We start from the raw sequence: 18,265 nt of genomic DNA, 5'->3' as shown, positions 1-18,265 counted from the left end.
GTGGCTGCTTGCTTGGCCAGGCTATCAGCTGCTTCATTCCCCTCATTTTCTGCATGTGCCTTGATCCATGTTAAGGAGAGATGTTTCTGCGGGTTGCGCTGTAAAAGTTGTTGTAATTTGATGATCAAGGGCGAGGTGTGGTTGTGATTATCTAGTGCTAGAAGCGTTGACATACTGTCAGTGAAAATTTTCGCCCGTTCTATATTATTATTGAAAATGTAATCGACCGCGGTTATAATTGCTTGCACCTCCGCCTGGAACACACTGTTGTTTAAGTCAAGGCGTCCTTTCCATACATGGATGATTCTTCCTTTGTCATAGTGTGCAAAGGCGCTGCCTACTCCGTCTTCCTGCTTAGAGCCGTCGGTGTATATTTGCGTATCCCTTGAAACTCGCGTCATTGACAGTGGCTGTATCCGTGAGATGTTAATTCTTATTCCTGTGCCTTTACGTGCAGGATGAGTGTGAAGAGTGTTACCTGGGCTTTGAAATTGCAGAGGGCTGTATGTTATGTTGCCAAATGTTGCATCTTTGCGGAGGTATATGAGGGTGGTGTACACTGCCTCTTGTTCTGCCCGTATGTGGAGTGGAATGAGCCCTGCAAGGACTGTCGCTGAGCTGGTGGCTGTGGTGCGGTACGCTTTACAGAGATTCAGGGCGAATGGTCGTTGAAGAGATGTAAGATGTTTGATCTTTCGTCCTCCCATCCGCAAGGAGCGAGCTCTTTACAAAAACAACATACTAGCGGCCAAAATTACCAGTTGGAGTTTTCGGAGGGGAAGCATGTAAGCAAAATCTCTAACATATTCTCATGTAGAGTCATTAGGTTATTTTAAGGCAAGAGACCGGAAAAATGTGCAGTGCCCTCTACGAGACTCGAACCTGGACCTCTTGAAAACGCGCCGAGTGTGCTACCGTTACACCACGAAAACGCGCCGAGTGTGCTACCGTTACACCACGAATCCTTGAGAGAGAAAATACCTTATACAGTAAAGAAGAAGATCACAGATCATGATGTCTGGAAATTGCAAAGGCCACGTAAACAGCCTTAAATCATCTTCAGCGCGTCATCTAATCTAGCGTTGTGGGAGTCTCATTAAGAAAGTCCCGAAAACTTTAAAACTGAGATGTAAACTTGAATATTTAACGTTTATTTTCGAGTATCGTTCATTGCTACATGAGTAATAAACTCTTTTAAAATCTGATGAATCATGTAAAAACATCCTATATTTATATGGATATCGACGTAGAGGCAATTCTAGGTGCTTTCTGCCTACATTTTGCGCAAAAATCCCTAACTCGAATTTTCGTTTACTCAAAAGCTTTTGTATGGTCTCTTCAGTTTTAACTTATCGCAGTTCGACCTAAGTAAGGCCTAAGTAATTATAAATTTTGAAACTCCAATGATAATAATAATATTCTCTTTGAACAATTCTAGGAATTTATGCAGTTTCTTCGACCTTCAAAGAACGGAAAATTGCAGAAAAAAAAAATCACAGCGTCATTTTAAAAATTATCGTTTCATTTCTACTAACAACCTGTCTTTGAAAATTTCATGACGTACCTATTTCTTAGTCTTTGCGCAATAGGTACAAAATTATAATTAGTCACAAGAAGAGCCAATCGCAGATTCAAATGCCGATGCAATCTAAAGATTTTGCTATTCCTTATTTCTGTAAATTATATGAGAGCTTGATTTGGCTATAATCTTTATAGTGCAATTTACGATGAATTACTTATCACTGTTTTCATTGGGAATGCCTGTGAGTATATTCATCAATATTTTCTGCCATATAATTCTTCAGTATTTTAGTTTTCATAGTATAAATACCTTAATGATTTTTAATTGTCTATTACAAAAATGGATATTAGCAATAAAGAACCTTGCGTGCAGTCTTACATCCGTTTTTATAATTGAATGTTGTTACGAACGGCAGAGAAGTATAAGAATCTTATGACAGCTTGTCCTTAAATGAAACTGTAACGGTAGATTTCATTTAAAATTTGCAAGACAAATAATCTTAATTTCCTTTTGAAGAAAAAAATCTCGGCAATAATATCTTTACATTCTTTTATAAAGATGACATCAACAAGGCGAAACTGTGCATTCCCATGCGGACAGCGCCAAAGACATTGCTCTCTGTTAACTTTATGATAAACCTATAGTGATTTCAAACGTATTTAAATTATAAGAATCAATAACAGGTGTTATTCATATTGTGCTACATTAAAAACTAGAGATTTTTTATATCAGCAATTCAGGTGTAGAGCAGCGTTTGCCTTAAAAAGCTTCTATCTGAACAAACAAAATTAATATTCAAAGATGCATTAATTTTATTAATTAAATTATTTTTAAGGTAAGTAGTTTGCTAACATTCCAAGATTGTAGTACTGTTAGGTATTTATTTGGGAGCAAGAAATATGAAATTAGCTGTGTCTTCTTTGGAATTCGAACTCCAGATGTTATGATTGCCCCCCCCCCCGAAAGCGCTAACACTTACACCCTGAAATCACGCGGTGAAGAAAATGAATATAAGGTAACTAACTATCTTAATACTTATCTTCACATCGCTATACATTCTTTAGTTTTAAAAAATTCCATTGCCTTTTTCATTTGGGTTGTTCGGAAAGTAATTTCGTTTTTTTTTGGGGGGGGGACATGAAAGACAATTTTCGTATAATGAATAAATATTTTATTAAATTATATATTGGCCATTCTGGTCCAACACCTTTTGCCATCTTTCTGGCAGTAACATGATTCCCCGCTCGTAAAGGTTTTGGTCCTTGCTGGCAAAAAACTGATTCAGGAGGTTTTTGAGAAGTTTTACCATCCAAAAAATTTTGCAGGGACCGGAACAAATAATAATCGGAAGGCGCCAGATCTGGAGAATATGGTGGGTGTTGCAGTATGTCCCATTCAAGCTGTAAAAGCTTTTGGCGAGTGACCAAACTTGTATGAGGTCTCGCATTATCCTGGTGGAACACTACACCCTTCCTGTTGGTTAATTCTGGCCTCTTCTGTTTAAGTGCATCATTCAATTTGTCCAACTGATGACAATAGACTTCCGAATTAATAGTTGTATTGTCCGGTAAAAGCTCAAAAAAAAAAAAAAAAAAAAAAAAAAAAAAAAAAAAAAAAAACGATTCCTCTGAAATCTCACCAAACGGACAGCATCACCTTTTTTTGGTGAATGTTGGCTTTTGAAACGCTTTGAGCCGGTTCATCTTTTCTGTTCCATGACCTCTTGCGTTTCACATTGTTGCATACGACCCATTTTTCGTCCCCAGTAATAATCCGCTTCAAAAATGGAACATTTTCCTGACGTTTGAGGAGCAAATCACACACGTCAACGCGACGACACAAATTTCGCTCCGTAAGAACATGGGGCACCCACACATCGAGCTTCAAGGTTAAGCCCAGGCCTTTCAAGTGGCCATAAACAGTCGAATTCGACAAATTTAACCTCTCACCGATCTCTCGTGTGGTTATTCGCCGATTTGCATCAACTAATAATGCCTTTATCGCATCTTTGTCAGCTTCGACCGGCCTTCCAGACCGTGGTGCATCTTCGACATCAAAATTGCCGGATCGAAACTTTGCAAACCAGTTCTGGCACTGGCGTACTGTTAACACGCTTTCTCCATACACATCCGTCAATTTTTTTCTCGCTTGGACAGCATTTTTACCTTTTCTGAAGTAAAAAAGTTAAATATGACGAAAATGCTGCTTATTGCTTTCCGTATTTAAAAGGGCACCAACCAAAAACTACTGCGTAGAATTAATAGAACTTTTTCACACACAAGCCTTGTAATATCAGCTCTCAAGACATACAATGGTTATGCGGCTTAAGTGTGAAGTTGGTTTCGAAAAAATGTAATTAAGTCCTCTGACGGGAAAAAACGAAACTACTTTCCTAACAAGCCTAGTTTGTCTCTCATATTATGCATACATCATTTCCATGTTGACATTTTGCCGGTATCGATATGCTCTAATCATCTTAAATCCTTTTTCACTGTAGTTGCATCTTAATGTTCACAATTAAATAAGATAAATCGCTGCTGAAATAATTCACTTGGTTATTAATCTGCTCAGTCAATTAAAGAAAAATTGTTATGTAGAAATGCTTTATTTCCTCTAATTCCATAATTAAAATCTGATCATAATGAAAATTAAAAATGTTGTAATAGCCTTTGAGTTGCATATAAGTAGTATTAACATTACTTAACAATAATAGAATAATTTACGTGTTATATTTTGAATACTAACTATGTCTTATCAAGAACTTTGCATCATATATAAGGTTATTTTTTGTCCTAATTGTTCAGTCAATGATTTGAAACAGAGTTTCTCATCCTTACTACGATTAACTTCAGATTCATTATAGGTAGTGTTAACATACTATTTGATACTACTAAAAGCACTAATCAATAGGTTCTCCAAAATATTTCTGTTTCGAAGGCTGGAAGATGTTATGTCCACCTTAGAGTAGAACCAAAAAACATCATATTACTGAAACTGAGAAGGGCAGAGAAAATGACATTAAAAAATAATAATAAATAAATGTAACTAAGCATCGAAAAAAGATAGCTTTCATTGCAAGTGACAGTCCCGCATCATAAAGCAAGAAATTCATGGAAAAGCGAACTTTTTTCTTTCTTTCTTTTTCTTCTTCTTGTTCCCTGTTGGGGGGGATAGAGTTCATGATGCATATTCTTATACCACAGTAACAATGAATATTGTCCCAGTTATTCTTTTTTAATTTGCTGCACCCGGTCGAAAATTTTCACTTCGCATTTTATGCAGTGGTTAACTAAAATTTATTTCCCATTTATGATATAATTTACCTAATAAAAGAGACTTTGTGAATCACATGTGTATGACTTTCATAATGAAGATATTTTCTTAGAAGTGCACATTCTTTTTTTCATACTCTTCATTTATTTGTACTTTGATTTTTTCCCTCGCAGTGAGTGAAGAAACAAAATTCTCTTCTTGGGACTGAACTAGTAATTTGCTGCAGTTCAAGTCTGACAGAAAGAAGTAAAGAACCTAGTACTGCTATGAAGTCAATTACTCTATTCTCATACAGTTAACTAACTGAAATAACCGTTTCACGCCCGGATTCAGCATTTAAGATTTTCAGATTTTGGAAAGCTCTATTCTGTTCTAAAGAGTAAACGAACCCGGAGCCATCTAAAGGTTTTAGTAAGAACTGATAGTGGACAAAATAACGACATGAACCTAATATAGATGAAGTGGTTTCAAAACTGAGGCTTCGTAGAAATATTAATATTTATTTTTAATCTTAAAAAAATTATAAATTTATTGCTTAGCATGTATCACTTCCACTGATATTGGACATGCATTAACTGCGACGTGAACATAGGATGGGTGACGGGAGCACAACGTTCTAATATAAAAGCCCTGAGTGTGAACAGTGACCTTCTTCTTGATTTGAACGTCAAGTGTGCAACATTTCATCAAGATCGAAATAAAGAGATAGGTTTATGTGAATTACATGCACACAAACAAATAAGCGGAAACTCTTATATATGTAAATACGAAAAAAATAGGTTAATAAAAATTGCAAAGTACTAGAAATATTTTGGCGGCCGTGTGAAAACTATATACGCCCGGATAGAGCATCTGCCATCATTTCGCAAGGCAGCGCACATGGAACTGCTACAATACTAACAGCACTGGACAGGTAATGTATGACTTAGCCAATTCAGCTCTATTACGCATATTAGCTCCTAGAATAGTAGCTACTGGGTCCATAGGAATCTTAGACATTTTCGTGTTCATAAAAACCGGTCATCTACTGGATCTTCTGTGCTGGTTGCACTTTCTTCTGGACAAACCGGTTCGAATTCTACTGGACATCAGTTACTATATCACACCAGACAAAAGAACCATCTACACTGTCTGGCCTAAGTTTGCCAAAGCTATGAACAACACTCATTATACTCTTCCAACAGTACACATTGAGAATGGCATTGACAGTTTAGTTGAGAATTTCGTAAGTTCTATCACCGATGCTCATAAATCTGCCAGCAGAACTGCTAAAACCTTCAAACCTCGCGCTAAAGTAAGTGTTGCGCTAAAGTACCTGGTCATAAAACGCAGACAGTTTCAAAGGACCATGCATGCGGAAGATTAATAGCAATTAAATAGGTTGAACAAGCCAGCACGTGCAGTACCATTATTTTTTATGTACATCACATGCAGCACATTACATGCAGCACATTAATGATGCAGTATTTACCAGCACGTGCAGTTATATGGAAACACTCTGTCCTGGGCAAGTCAATTATATCGGAGTGATACTTACTAATTCTGTCACTTGGACCCCGCACGTATAGTCTATTCTCTAGAAGTGTCGAGTTCGTAAAGCTAAACTATACCCTTTAATTGCTCGAAACAGCGTTCTATTCATAGACAACAAGTTACTCATTTATAAGTCCATGTTGTGGCCCGTGTTATGTTATACCTGTCCTGGGCGTATTCATGTAAATCTGACAGAAAGAAAACTTCAAACTGCACAAAACTGTATTCTGAGGCAGATGTCCAAAGAACCATGGTACGTTCATAATAATGTCATTCATGACGAACTTGGCATTGTTCAAATAAGATCATTTTATTACCATCTTGCACCAAAATTCATGCAAAAATGAGAACACTTAGTAATCCTGATCTCCTCATCTATAACTATCTGGATGAGCTGCATTAAAAGAGGTCCATGGACATACTTAACCATACGGTGTTAATGGAGTAATTAGTATTTAATGTTATTTTGCGTAAAATTTTTCCTTCCTTGATTTGATATTTTACTGTATTATTTTTGTATGTATTCTTTTTTAATTTCGTATCATATGTATAAACTTTACCACTACGATCGCTTGCATTGTGCACTTAAGTACTTCTTGTTCTCAGTTCGATCAGCTTTCTGAACAATCCCCTCCAACTATTTAATTAACATTTACAATATTTTTTTTAATTCAATAATGCGAATTTATTTGCTTTCTTAACGTATTATTGAATATATTATTTCGAAATTTTTCGTCGTTCGATTAGGGGTAGGGCACAGAGCCCAGGCACCTGCGTGTCTTAAACACTACTCCACGTCAGCTTTCCTCATTTTTTTGTTGTAGTTGTTAGGTCAGGCAGACTTTGGAGAAGTCCGCCTTTTATGTGCGCTTTGCATTGTGTTTTACGTTCCTAGTAGTTTGAAGCGTAACTACTGATTGTACACTGTGATACTGTGAAGAGCTGTACCAGTATTTTTGTAGAAAGTTCCGGAACTCTGAAGTGTTTCCTTTGATAAAATTTAATTTCATTAACCTATCGTCTGACCTGTGTGCATTCAATCTGTTACGAATTCCTACGCATGCAGCAATATTTTGTTGTTGAATCGTTTATGTGACGTAAGCGCCAAGAACGTGATATTTAATGAATAAAATAAATACACAAAACGTTAATGATAAAAAAAATTGTAAAGCCATCTCAGTTAGAAACCTGAACGTTGATATGATGAACTGAGAAAAATTTTTAAAAAAATGAGAGAGAGAAAGAAAGGTATGCCAACAACTGAACGCCGTATATGGAATTCTAAACGTATACTGCTAGGCCGCTTTTAAATTTTTTGTAATTTTAATGATTGATTGTATATGGAGTAAGTGCGAAGAAAATAATGCTTAGTAATAAAGCTAAAAAGACTAAAAAAAGGGAGTGAATAGGAGTGGTAGACCGAGAACTCAGCGAGAGCGTTAACAAACCCTTTTGGGCGACCGTTAAAATCTTAAACCGCTCAGGTTTTCTTTTTATTTTCTTTTTGTTATTTTTGGTTTTCAGTCAGGCAATGAGTACGTGCTTAGATGTGATCAAAGTGTAAATATTTAAAATAGATGATATGAGATGAAATAGAAAAGATTATGGCTACCGTAGATCGGAAACTCGCGACCTCAGTGAATACCTTGGTGGGTCGGGAACTGGCATTTACCAGACTAGATTTATTGGTCATCGCTTTTTAAAATATTAACAATGTTGTGTTCTTTCGTTAGCTACAGAGCACGGATGATCCACCCAGTCATTTTTTATATTTTTAAAAGCGAGTTAGTGAAGCTGCAAAAATACGTTTTGCGTATTCCTGGGAGTTAGGAAGTAGGGGGTAAAAAAGTCCCCTAGAAAATTCATGTTAAGAATATAAAACAATTACAAAAATTGTTTCAACCCCCTTTTTTTCCTTTCACTATTTACATTAAACATAATTATAAAAAATGTTTAACGGTTGTAGAGGCATTAGGTATTTTTGAAAGCAGGAGAGATGAAAAATGAGCCGTCGCCGGGACTCGAACCATGGACTTCCGGAATACGCGCCGAGCGTGTTGACTACTACACCACGAACGCATGCTAAGAAGGCGAGAGAAATACCTTATATATATATCCCCCTTTCAAAGGGCGACTGAAGATTAGGGATCCAATCATCAGATCCTGGTAGTAGAGAATCATCATCCACCACTGTTTTTAGTTCGGGTGCCACTGTAGATACTTTAGGTATTTTTTAAAAGCAGTAGAGATGAAAAATGAGCAATGCCGTCACCGGGACTCGAACCACAGACCTCTCGAATACGCGCCGAGCGTGCTGACCACTACATCCCGAAGGCATCCTAAGAAGGCGGGAGAAATACCTTATACGGTAATAACTTTTTAACGGTCGTTTTAATTTATATAAGATAGCCTATATAGAGTACATATGAAGCTTGATGAATTTTCACAATAAGTATTCGCATGGGTGCGGCTACACAGTGTATCATATTAAAACTATTTAAGATATGTAATTTACATTAAATTTTATAATATTTTTAGATGCCATTTAAAGTTATCATTTGCCCTTATCGACAAAATATTGTCATAAAAGTGTCAAACTACTTTAATGATATAAAAACTCTTTTTTTTTAAATCATAATGAAAGAGCTTTATGATTCTTGAATGTTTTGCATCTATGAAAGCAGAGGAAGTAATAAATAAAAGCGAATCTAAAAATGCTCAAACTTAAGAGCTGTAGTATTCATAATTTATGGTGACTCTTATTTACACTTCTAGACTTCAACACGCTATCAAATACCATATTTTTTATTTTTGCAAGTGAAAGCACTTAAAAGAGCCGTGCTTTTTTAGATCGAATGCCGGGAATTCGGTCTTCGAGACCTTTCATGATTATGCACGTGTAAAAGTACACAAATTAAATGGACTCTTCATTAGCACATATATTATTACTTAGTTATTGCCTCTATCAGTTACACTACATGCAAATAAAATAGAGTTGGAACTTACGTAGTCAGACCGTCTAACGGAATAGTGACTCTGATTATCATACCAAAGGGCATGGTAGAATCCTAAAGAAGGCATGCATGTTGCGAATGTATAGTACCTTCCTGGCATGGGGGCTCTCTAATTACACTTGTGTGCAATATTAAGAAAGTTTGCGCATTATGTAGAATTGCTGAAAAACTGACAGATTTTTATGAAATTTGGTATAAGTATACATTTATAACAGAGAAAGAGACGTACTACTCAAAAGCTCTTTTACGTACGCATGATAATGAGCTCATAATACGAGAATGTTCAAAATCCACGTTATGGGGTATGGTCTCCTCTTACTGACAGATAGGTCTCTCAGCGTGACGACTACTAAACGGAAGGCAGTTGAGATGTCCCTACGGCATTTGATACCACTGCTACAAGGCAGTTGAGTAACTCACTGCAGCAAGCCAGTTTTCAAACCCGGGATGGTTTTCGGAGGAAAATGGCGAAATGAAGTTTCCCTCTCAAGAGCGTCCCAGACGTGCTGTATAGTATTAATATCAAGAAATCTGGCTGGCCAATCCATGCGGCGAATATCCTCACTTTCCAGGTAATAGTCAACCAGCTGGGCCTTTCGTGGACAAGTGTTGTCGTCCATCAACAGGAACCTAGAACCAACTGCGCCTCTGAAAATTCAAACATAGGGTTCTACAATCTTCTCTCTATACCTCATAGCAGTCAGGGAGCCTTGGTGACACGCATGCAAGGTCCAACATAGTACCTGCCCAAACCATTACAGTCCACCACCGTAATAGGAGGGTTAGTATCGTACTCCAGGTTTTTCTCTATATACAGGTACACTGAGATTCAGTGTCCAGGCTGATTCTGGGCTCATCTATAAAACTCACGGTGCTCCACTGAAGTCTGGATCAAGGCGCGTATTGTCTGTGCTATGCTAAACGCCCTGTCGTGCTGGAGTGAGCGGAACACAAACAGCGAGTCTTTTGGCATACAACCCCATCTCATGAAGCCTTCGGGCAACTGTAGACCGTGACACTCGGGTTGCAGTAGCAGCTTACAGCTCACGTGAAGGCTGTAAATCTTTAGCAGTCCTGTGTCGCCGCACTTAAAATGCCAATAACGAACCTCATCTATCATTGTGAAGCGTTTTTTTTTGCGTACCTTGTTCAGCTCCTCTCTCTATGAATAAAATGTCTTGAAACTATTTCCACAAGTTGGCGTTGCATTGAGCTCTGTGGCCACCTGTGCTTGTGACTAGCCTGCCTCCAATCTACTAATAATTGTCCATCTCATTCCGTCGTCCATACGTTCGTGACTACTCAATTTACCTGACACCTTATAAAATTTATATTACTCTTGTAAAAAACACGACAAATGTCGTGAAGAAGTGCAAGCCCACAAATCGCTGAAAACCCCTCGTACACTTATAACCCCGTCCCACAATCATAGTTCCGCAGACACGCTCGTATACGCTTACGTATTCGACATTGAACATTTGCAAAATTCTTTAGCGGCATAATTAGTACCTTAGACAATTTTCGAATTCTCTTAATTTTGCTCATAAGTATATGGCAAGCCGGAAATTCTCTTGTGTGGTTTGGTGGTAGCGGAAGAGGGTGGGTGACCCTCGGACTGCCTACCCGATTGCTCTCCTTTAAAATTGTAGTGAAATAGGGTAAAATATGGTGCCCAAGTTAAATGCAGTCTTGTACTCTCTGCACAATAAAATTCGGCGGCTTGTTCTGATTAGTTTAGACATGTGAGATTAGTCACAACAAAAAACATTTAAGTAGATATAAACCGCAAACCTTACTGAAAATGTGTTTTTAAGAAACTGATCGATACAGAAACATAAAATTGCATAATTTTAAAGAATATTTGCTTCAGACTGTCTTTTCACCTATGCTGCGCATTGCATTTTTTCCTACATTTTCATTACTTTCATTCAAATTAAATATTTCGGAAACGTGTATGCTTTCGCTGTACAACTTACTCGCTACTATACATTATGAAATAACATGTTTAATCATCTTCAGATCTTGGCTGATAAACCATAATGTCTCATAAACTGATACCATAAATCTGACGCATAAACCCAGTTATATATGTTTCTTCATCGCTCATTGCTTGGGAATCAGAAAATTTCGGTTGTATGACCTGCAAATTTCTGTCTGTTTCTGACATTATAGTTCCACAACCTTTGTGCTAGTATAAAGACATAACTCTGGGCATTCATTTAATTTTTATTATATTTGTTTAAATTTTACAAGTCGGAAGTGTGAATCATCTATATTGGAACAGCTACTTTTTTCTCTCATGTGATCTTCTGTTTTCCTGATTTCCGTTTAGAACGGATGAGATTTGAAGGTTTGCTTTCACAGACATCCGCACGGCTGCCATTGCCCGATATCATATAAACGTAACTGGGTCAGCTTCAAATAATTTGCGTCAAATTATATTTTGCTTCTGAGAGCTTTTTAGTAACCTTGACCCGAAAATTCGGGTCCTGTGCCCTTTGGACATCCGTAATATTTTCAAATCCATTTGTAGCACTCCATTCATTCAAAGCGACGATAAGGAATTCTGCTATAGAGGTGAGATTTCAAATATTGATAAGTAATTTTAAAGTCTTTTAAAGGGAATGTGTAAAGTACTATGTGTATAAAGGGCACTTTTCCTTTCTAGATACCTTTCACGCAGTAAGTTTAAATTACACATTTTCGTCAAAGAAGAGATTTATGGGTGGTTAACAAAATAAGTGTATAAGAAAATTCAAATTCTTGGTGATTTGCGATAGTTTAAAAAGCTTGCATATTAAATTGATGGTGGTTTTATAGAAAACAATCCATGCTTTTTGTGTAGCATGGAGAGGCACTTTTTTCAAGAAACGAACTAATGTCAGTCTAACACTGAACTCTGCCTAATTTTGAATTTTGTATTGACATGTTTCTCTTCCTTCTATTAATTGCCCCTTGTGATATTTTTGTTAAATTCGGTTTAATTTTTAAATTTTTTAAACTGCAACTCAATTGATGTTGCTTTTGTAGAAAACTGTATTTTGAGTAACCCTTTCAAGAAACCCTAGAAATGCAGCAGGCAATTACTAAAAAATATCTCAACTGAATTCGAAGTGTGAGCATGCCGTCTTACAATCTCAGATAAGTGCACTTTTCTTCCATCTGGTTAGAATTCAAAGGATTTAAAAAAATTAAAAACTTATGTTACAATTAAAATATGCGCAGCTGATATTGATGTTATACATTCTGTTATTTCGAGAGTAATAAAGTTTTAAATAATAATTCCATCATATAATTGATTTATCGTCAGCTCTTTTAAACGCGTTGTAAGGAAGCACATAAGCAGTTTATTATAAAGTGTCTCTTTGTTGGCAGTGATAGGGTTTGAAGGACAGTATTTTCGTAAATAAAACTTACATGGGTGAAAGCCGTTATTAAGAAATCGGTGTGGATATCGTTAGAAATGCACGGAAAAAAATGTCCAGAACTTATGACCAAGAAAAAAAATGCGAAATGTTGACTTTTTCATCAGAAATGTCTATAAATTTGTCAAGATCAAGGGCAAGGATTTGGACTTTTCTTTTCTTCTGTTTAAAAGGCACGTGCACGCGTTTTTTGTGCACACCATTAATTGAAAATATATAATATTAGGTTAGCTTCCTTAATAAGAATAAATGATTGATGTTTCAGCGTGCAGTTTCTAAAAGACATGCTGATTATTGTGGTTTGAATGAATGGTTGCCATCATTTCAGTGAAATACATTGATAATTACATTTTAATTAATGTCATGAATCTCCCAATATGCACCACATAAAATTTTATGATAATAAATTTGTTATAAAGTTGAGTGCTTTAACAGTTAGTATATGTATGCAGTTATCTATAAATTATTCAATACTTTTAATTTCACACGTTATATCCCCTTCTTGAACACAACGCTGATAAGTTAGTATGTAAATTTAATTTGTAATTAACAAAAATAGTATTTAATCAATATTGTGTAATTAGTCAATATATGAATTAATCAATACATGAAGAATTTATATTTTGATAAAAAAATTTCAACGTTCATACCGAAAATAATGCAAAAGTTGGTCTAATATATCTTATAAACTTGCACAGATCATCCTAACTATGCACATTGCTTCAGTGATTCGTCCTATGTACATGCGTATAATAATAACGTTTTCTTTACAAATAAATAATGCATATAAAGTACAAGTAATGCACTCTCATTGAGTTCTCAATACTAGAAAGACGTAATCTCTCCGAAATCCAATAAAACTGCAGGATATTTACGGAGAAAAGACTGTTCATAACAGTAATGTGCACAGATGAATGAAGAGATTTAAAGAAGAGCGAAGTAGGACTGAAATGGAATGAGACATAATGGAAGTTATTAATTGCAACTATTGAAGTAAAGTTTCAACATGTGGCCATATTAACACATGCCTTATTGGAGGGCCTGTGTTAATATGATCCCCAGGCTGGAAGGCCTTATTTAGAAGTTACTTACTCTGGGTTTCCCAGGGAACATCACGAACATCACTAAGTCCTATTAAATAAGTAGAAACTTTGTTGTTCGCATTTCTAACGTGTACTCTTCCGGCCGAGCTAGACTAGCTTTACAAGACTCCTTTCTGTGGAACGATATTCTTTTGCAGAATATCGTTCCCTGTAGTCGGATATCCTCTACAGACAGTTTCACTGCATTCAGAATTGAATGTATTTTATTATTTGATGTATTTACAGAAAAATCCTAATTACTTTGGCTATTTTCCAGTTTTCTAAGATCAATCGCTGTCTGAAAACTGATTGATAAAGAGTTTGTAACTTCAGCTGCAAACCCCTTAAATCGATTAAATTCACGAGGAGAGTTATTTTCTAGTGTTTTCAAAATAGACATTAAAAAGATCCTGTTAGATTAATGATAAATCAAAGAAAAGTTTTAAGAATTAAAAAAATATTTTACCTATATTAATTTGCCCGTTCATATTCTATATTAGTATTATACCTCGATTATCCCTAATTCAGGCGTTTTATCTTTGTCACGAGTAGCGCTAATATTCAGGAAGTGTGCTGCCTCACTAAGTGATACATAACAAAAAAAAAAGAGAGGGGGGGAAATGATGAAGAATAAAAACATGTAAAGAAACCGCTAATTTTTTTTTCCAACCCACGACGAATTGTTCTTAAAATAGGCATCTAACAACTAAATTTAAAGAGATATTATAATCATAATGGAAGAATTCTTTGTAACTGCTTTAGTTCGCAAATTATGCAGTGACAGCTACAGTTCTCTGCTGATATTCCCTAACAAGTGTTTTTCCAATTAGCAGCTTAACGTTACAAAGTTAATTCGACATAAAATTATTTAGGACGATGCGCTTAATGAACGTCGTTGCCGAACATACTGTCGTCCAGCTTCAGTCCCATCCGAAAGGTCATTGTACTCTGGAGTCAGGAATATAAACTTGAGAACGAAATTGAATGAAAATTCATGGAAACGCAGCACGCTATGTTTATCCAGGGCATGTGTACTAATGTAAAAAAAGTGTGGATCTGTTTCCGTTGACAACTTTCGCTCTGCTATATTTGTTGAATTTTTTCCCCGTTTTTAATAGATCGTTACTGAATACAAAACGACTTCCGGAAGGAGGGTTGTTCCCTTTCGTTGTCCCTCATGCTGTCTGTCACGAACAAGCGCAGTGAAGCCAACATAAACAAATGTGCAATTTGATAACATTTAGTGAGGAGGGGACTAAGTATTGTCCATATGAAGAGATACGTAGATCTTTATATGTAATATATCTCATATATAACAGATATACGAGATCCAGACCTCTTAATACTCAGAAAAGAGATGTGTAGATCTTTATATATAACTCATATATAACAGATATAAGAGACTCAGGACTCTTAATATTCAGATAAAGAGAAGAATAGATCTTTACATATAATACATCTCATATATAACAGATATAAGAGACTCAGATCTCTTAATACTGAGATAAGAGACACATAGATCTTCATATATAACAGATGTATGAGACTCAAACCCCTTAATAATCTCCTTATATATAAGAGACTCAGACTTCTTCTAGACTCAGACTACGATATTTGTAATTTAAATTTTTATATAAAACGTCAAAAGTCATTTTTGTTGTGAAAAAGTTTCGAAAAAGTAGGATCTGGATCTGAAACAATTAATACTTCCAGAATTAAAAAAAAATTACATTCAGACTTTTTATTTCTACTCAAAACTGCATTTTTTAAACAGCAACTTTCTCTGGCCTTGCAATCGATATAGCTCCTTCCGAGTATTAACGAGGCACTCCTGATAATCAAAAGTCACTCAAGGATCTATACGAAAGTGTTGAAAATTAGAATCATACCATCACTGCACTATTTCAGTGTTCATTAAAAATTATTTGTCATTTTGGCTTGATATTACTTGTAGTACAGCTCGTTTTTTATAAGCTGTTTTGTTGATCTTAGCAAATAAATGAATGAAATAGTCCTAAAGCTTTCAGATTTTATATGACGCCCAAAGGGTAAATAAAAAAAAATCTGGAAGCTTTCAGATTTTATATTACGCCCAAAGGGATAATTTTTTTTCCGTTTACACTCACACGCATATGTTTCGAGAACATTTGGGCTAAAATCATTTAAAAACAGTATATCTTTAGAATTTCCGATAGATAGTCTAGCGCGCTGAAGGTAAAAAAGTTTTATTCCGTACGGTGTTGCCACTGCTCGCTTTGAAATCGTTGAGTCTGTTAACCAAAAAATTTTCTAAAGTTAAAAAAAAAAAAAAAGAAAAGAAATAGAAAGTAAAACAAATTCGAAATTCAAAATTTGGGCTTCCAAGCACTCAAGCTCGGGTGGAAAACTACGTTATTCAAAATTTGATGGCTCTAGGTATCGTTGTTTTTTCAAGATGCGAGAAACATACATACATTCATGCAGTATTTTCATTATTTAATTTTTTAAATATAACAGAGGGCGATAATGTTCGGTGGCAACAATTTGGAAAGTGATTCAACGCTTTTCGTGGTTCGACGCAACCTTTGGTTATGTTGATATACTCGTAAATTTATAAAGCCAAGTTTTATACATGGCTAATTATACCCAATGAAATATAATCCAAAATTTCGTATTACAGGCTTTTCTATTTATTGGAACAGAAATTATATTTTCTTTACAAACGATCAACGGGAACTTTTCAACGGAACAACGGGAACGAAGCTCGTTACTATTTAAAACATTGAATTTTGGAAGGCCATAGGTTGGGCACGTCAGATTTTTTGCTTATTACATCTGTCTTAGCGGTCGAATCGTTATATGGATACACTACTATAAATTGAAGGGACGCATTGATAGATTTATAAGGTTCCAACCTTAAAGTTACGGCTATGTATGTGGAACCTTGAGAACTGGTAAGCGAATAATCGTTTTAGCTCAGGAAACGGAAACGTAAACTCAAGAGTTAATTACCCTTTTATTGCTCAAAATAAAGGTTAACAGATGGTCTTTTCTCAGGACGTACAGAAAAGCCTTCACTTGCGCTTGAATTCAATAATACTAAGAAAATCAAACTCAATTAATGCTTAACTAAAAAGATATAGCCGAAGCTATCAGAATTCTACAGGAGTTGGCCTCTAAATGTTAATGGCCAAACTATCAAGGGCCTGAAATACGGTTCAGCGTAGTAATAGCTTAGAAAGAGGCTAGCCAAAATCCGAACGCGCGCTAGTCAGAATCTCTGGCTCTCTAACAAAGCCAGTGGAACTTCGACTTAAGTGCTTCACTTGCATTTAACTGCGATTCTAAAAACACATTCTGGAAGGAAATTGTAAGCTGAAATTAGGAGGAATAGGAAAGTATCTTTAACTAAAAATAACTGTTAAAAACATAGGTTAAACCTTACAGATTAAAACAGTGGAATTTATATACTCATCTAGAGCATGTTAATCACGTAGTGAAGTTACTGTTTTTGGTACTTACGTATTAGAGCAAACCCCTTGATGCAATTTGGCGATTTTTTACAGGAGAAAAAAGGTGATTCGGTGAAATTTTGGATTGCAACTTAAAATGAATATGGTTACCTAAAGAACTGTTATGCGCATGGTTGCCAGAGTTTGACGACTTCTACTAAGGTGGTTGCAATAATACCTAAGTACTCCCTTCCTTTTTTCTTTTTCTTTTTTTTTTTACGTGTCTGTAACTGTAAAATAAACTTTTATTTAAAACTCATAAAATTACTAATGAAATCGAAGGATAAAAATAATTTGTAATATAGTTTATTGGAAACAATAGTTTAAATAATTATCTTTTCAAAGTCCATGTACAATTTTATATCACGAATGATAAAAGCCCTTAAAGATAATGGCTTATACCTTTGGCAATGCAATTCGTTTATTAGATTTCTTTACATAAGCGCCATTTCCGCTAATGTATTACTGTTATACTTTTCCAAGTCAGCTTTGTATGGCTCAGCTCCCGAATTTTAATTCTTTGTGACTTTACTCTGCTAACAGCACGCTATGCTTGATCATCTGAGAATAGGTAAATTACCACACCACATCTGGTTTACATTCGGTATGGAGAACTACTCATGCCAGTGTGATAGCTGGCACCGCAAGCAGCTAGTTAAAGGTTTAAAAGCGTCTCCTAATAAATATCTTAAAATCTTTCTTATTGTAAAAGAGTTTATATTATAACTTGCAAAATTTTCAGATCTGCTACATTTTTAGATGTTAGAATTTTCAAACTCTTATAAAAGAATATAATATTAAATTTCACAATAAAACTAAAATGAAAAAATTAATTTTAAAACGAATGGGTGAGAAAAATGCTTATAAATTTATAAAATGATGAAATTAAAAATGACATGGCAGATTTCTTTGCCAATGATTTTAA

At 35.5% G+C, this 18,265-nt stretch overlaps 1 protein-coding gene across 4 annotated transcripts in view; it reads left to right on the top strand.

The window, feature by feature from the left end:
* The window catches only part of LOC118198326 (BTB/POZ domain-containing protein 2-like), a 218,112-nt gene that overhangs the window by 97,754 nt on the left and 102,093 nt on the right, over positions 1 to 18,265 (top strand). The window contains exon 1 of one of the 4 annotated variants that reach the window (XM_035369982.2): positions 11,728 to 11,919. The exons of the other annotated variants lie outside the window; for them this stretch is intronic. The gene's annotated coding sequence lies outside the window, so the exon portion shown is untranslated. Of the gene's footprint in view, positions 1 to 11,727; positions 11,920 to 18,265 lie in introns of those variants that run through there. 4 annotated transcript variants of the gene reach the window in all.

Source organism: Stegodyphus dumicola, chromosome 5 (assembly GCF_044657685.1).
Source record: "Stegodyphus dumicola isolate Sdum_Otavi_A_Nest chromosome 5, ASM4465768v1".
In the NCBI taxonomy this organism is placed as follows: domain Eukaryota; kingdom Metazoa; phylum Arthropoda; class Arachnida; order Araneae; family Eresidae; genus Stegodyphus; species Stegodyphus dumicola.
Note: the sequence above shows the minus strand (reverse complement) of the source record. Positions and strands in the feature narration are given on the sequence as shown.